This window comes from Myotis davidii, unplaced genomic scaffold (genome assembly GCF_000327345.1).
Source record: "Myotis davidii unplaced genomic scaffold, ASM32734v1 scaffold10, whole genome shotgun sequence".
Taxonomy (NCBI): Eukaryota; Metazoa; Chordata; class Mammalia; order Chiroptera; family Vespertilionidae; genus Myotis; species Myotis davidii.
Window position 1 is genome coordinate 1860101 of NW_006283544.1, and position 4462 is coordinate 1864562.

The following is a 4462-nucleotide window of genomic DNA, read 5'->3' on the forward strand; positions in this document are numbered from 1 at the left end:
CCAGGTGGGCCAGGCCCCCAAGCGGGCCCCCAACCCTGATCCGGGACACTTTCAGGGCAAACCAGCCGGCCCCTACCTGTGCACCAGGCCTCTATCCTTTACTACAGGCAGGGCGGGACAGCGGGAGCTGCCATCCGGGCCTTATGTGCAGCCCTGGGCAGCGGGGCATAAGCCCCGCCCCCAGCCTGGACCCCTGTGTGCCACCTGAGCCCCCAGCTAGGACCCCCATGCCGCTTAAGCCCTGCACTGCTAAGCCCCGCCCCCAGCGGGACCCTATGACTATTAGAGAGCAGGAAAGTGCTGCTGGGCCCTGGGTCCCTGTGGTGATCCAGCCATTGGTAAGTAGAAAAGTGCGGCCTGTAGGCAGACCCCAGCTGCGCCTGATCCGGGAGCAGGAAAGCAAGCCCGGCCTGTGGGCAGCCCCCAGCTGGGCCTGCTCCCTGGTCGCCATGGTGATCCGGGAGCAGGAAAGCTTGGCTTGCAAGCAGCACTCCATCCTGGCCACAGCTCAAGGGAGAGTACAACGAGCCTACGTGGTGCAGCTGGGGGCAGCCCCTAGCAGACAAACACACACACACACACACACACGGCTACTGCTTCGAGCCTACGTGGTGCAGCTGGGGGCAGGCCCTAGCAGACAAACACACACACACACACACACATATGCCTACTCCACGCCTCTGCTGCCAGACTGTGGCCATCAGTAGGACATCCACCGAGGGCTCCCAGACTGTGAGGGGCAGGCTGGGGTGAGGGAACCCCCCCCCCCCCAGGGCACGAATTTCGTGCACCGGGCCTCTAGTATTTTATAATTTACCACATACTACATTACTAAGTATATAACTGAGTTAGAGAATTGAATCAGATATTTGGTCTATGGTAAACTTGGGAAAACAATTTTTGTCTCCAAATTCTTAGTTCAAACTTTAATTTCTAAGTCTGCATTGTGCATTTCCATTTGATGTGCCTATTTTCTGATAGGAAAAGGTGAGGAGCCTAATTGTTAAGGATATACTATTTTAAAAGATAAATATTTGGGGCTTATCTTACACTGTCTGGAGTTTAATTATTCAACATATAAAAGTTAATTAGAATCATTAAATAAAACATAGTTTGAAAACCACAGGAATGAATCTACTCAGCCAGCAGTACGAAAGAATTAAGAAAAGCAATAATGAATTTAAGCTACATACTAGTAATTCCTTAAATGTCAAAAGAATTCCATGAAGGTAAAATTGAGAATTGTTTTGCTGAACAGGTTAGATGTTTTAAGTTTAAGAAAATGGAAAGCTACAAATTTTTATAATGCCAGGCAGGAAGTTGTTCTTAAAACCCAAGGCATTATAGTAGATATTCTGGAAAAACTGGTAATTCCAAGGACTTAAGGAGAAAAACTCACATTCTCCTCCTTCCTAGTAATTGAGAACTTCCCCTCTGAGAAGAAAGACTAGATACAATTGTGTCTCCAACTGTGTGTGCCACTGACTCAACTGTGTGCTATATATAAAGCACAGTCCACTTCCCACCAAACCTGTTTTTACATCTCTAAAAGTGGAAAATAATACTGGTGCATGTCAAACAGATATGTGAATTATCTAATGAATAATCATATAAAACATTAAACACATAAAACTCTATATAAATGCTATATAGTGTTACTAGTTTAGATGAAAAAAACAGGCATCAGAGGAAAACAGTAATTAAATGCCAATAAAGATAAATGTAGCTCAGTGGAAAAACAAACTGACTTTTGGAGTTAGGCGTCAGAAATCCTACTGAGACACAGAACTGAAAAGAACTAAATGATATAAAAGAACTGAGTGACATGTTCTAGAGACTCCCCCAAAGCATAGTAAAGATCAGATATTTCTATAACTCTGGAATTCTAATCTATTTTTAGCTAGAATCACTTTAAAAAAATATATTTTTATTGACTTCAGACAGGAAGAGAGAGGGATAGAAATATCAATAATGAGAGAGAGAATCACTGATCTGCTGCCTCCTGCACACCCCCGACTGGGGGATTGAGCCTACAACTCTGGCATGTGCCCTGATTGGAAATCAAACCATGACCTCCTGGCTTATAGGTCAATTACTGGCTGGGCTAGAATCACTTTAAAAAAAATTTTTTTTGTTAATCCTCACCTGAGGATATATTTCCATTGATTTTTAGAGAGAGTGGAAGGGAGGGGGAGAGACAGAGAGAGAAAAACATTGATATGAGAGAGACACATCGATTGGTTGCCTCCCGTACGCACCCTGACCAGCGCCAGGGATCGAGCCTGTAACCTTTATGTGCCCTTGACCAGAATCAAACCGGGTACCCTTCAGTCCGCAGTCTGACACTCTATCCACTAAGCCAAACCGGCTAGGGCTAGAATCACTTTTTTTATGGTCTAGTAATTATTTTCCATGGCCAAGTAAAACATTTTTTTTCCTTTAGAAAATATTTTTCAGAATTAAAATAATCCGGTAAATAGAAATAGGATTTTCCAAGGAACAGATATATGCTAATGATCATATACATGTATACACACACACACACAGTACATGTGTATATACTAGTACACTCACATGCAGTTCATACACACATACACACATGCACACACTCTCAAATACCAACAAGACCATTAAATAAAATGTAGTGTAACAGGAATAGAATGTTGATGTAATTAAAGAATTTTAACTGGATAATTCATTACAAATGCTTTATATGTAGACTTTAGTTTTTTCCAGAATAAATATTCCTTATTTAAATAGAAAAAAACACACCCATGTAACATGGAACAAAAGGTGGGTGGATAAATTGATTTACAGAGTAACTGTGTTCTATCTGAAGGACACCAGTTTTCCAACAAATAGTATGAACTCCACAGATAATACTTGAATATGTATTTTTAAAGTCTTAGCCTTCTCTTGCCCTTGAACCACAAGGGAGACCACCTTCCACATGTGGGTTTCTAAAACTAAATATGATGATTATTACACTGTGTTCTTTCAGTATGTATGTAATTACTCAAATAGAAGTTCAGTCTCTAAAAGACACATTTTATAACAGTGGCAACTAACCTTTACAAATATAAAGCTTCTATGCGTGACTCATAAAGCAACTACAAAACAAATATCCTTGTAAGTACATCTATCATGAATGGTATATTACACCCATAATTGTTCAATTCACTGTTAATTATTACTCAGGAATTCATGTTTATGGCTCTATTTCACCTGCTATATGAAAACATATTCCTGCTATCTTGCTCCTTAACTTCCTGGATCAATATACCCTGGCTTAGCCATACAAAAGAAGTTGACAATGTACCCTTTTCTTCCTTAAACTGCTAGCTATATGAATAAACCAAAAACTGGCGACAGGAAACAAAATTTATGCTAATTGTTGTTTCCATGCTTTCTTCAGTTTTGAACTACAAATCAAACCACATAATGCAGACTGTCTCTTGTACTTTGGTGGAGAATTAACACTGTTACCTTTAGAACAAATTATTATGTTAGTGATGAGGAATTTAAAGTAGTTAAATGTTAGCTTTTGACATGCTTACAATGATTCATTTTAGTGTGTATTTACTCTAACCTTCCCAGACGTTGAATATATTGTATAATTAGCTAAACTTGCATGTTGTGGATGTGATATAGTGGTATTATTTTATTTTCTATGAAAATGATAACATTATTCATTTCTTTAAAAAGAGTTTTATTGCATAAGCTAGAGAAACATTTCTAAAACAATCAGTTAATATAAATATTTTTTATTATTACAATCAACACCCAGCAAAAAAGGAACAGGAATTTTCAAGGAGCATCATCTCTTAGTAGTCCTTTTTTTTTTTTTTTTGATGGGCCAGCTAATGTTTAAATTTTGAATTAATTGAAGGACAAATGGAAGTAACATTTACTGAATTTCTTTCATGTGCCAGATGCTTTATATTTGTTACTTCATTTAATTTTCACAACTATCCCTTGATGTTCACATTAATATCTATATTTTACAGACACATTTACCCTGAGAAAGGAAACCAGGTTGATGTACATTAAAAGCCCAGGATAATTCCACTACATTTGAAATGTCATCAGCTCAGAGAAGGGTGATCAGATAACACTAGGACCTATCTTGCTTTATCTGACTTGTTGACTGGGCTTTTTTATGGCATGACATCATTTCACATTCATGTCATCAGTGTACATATGCAGCATCTCAAAGGCCATAATTAAACTATCGAAATTAACTTGATTTTTCACTTCAGAAGATAGTTGCTTTGGTTAAAAGCAAGCTTTCGTATCCTATGAAATATTATTTCAGAATGTACTAAAATATTATGCAATACTAGAGACCTTGTGCATGAAATTCGTGCACGGGAGAGGTGGTGTCCCCTCAGCCCAGCCTGCACCCTCTCCAATCCGGGACCCCTTGGCGGATGTCCAACTGCCAGTTTAGGCCCGATCCTTG

The 4462-nt window shown here is 39.5% G+C and overlaps 1 protein-coding gene across 2 annotated transcripts in view; it reads right to left on the reverse strand.

Annotated features, from left to right (window-relative positions):
* Positions 1-4462, reverse strand: part of PIBF1 (progesterone immunomodulatory binding factor 1) — a 221843-nt gene that overhangs the window by 34364 nt on the left and 183017 nt on the right. The window lies entirely within an intron of this gene.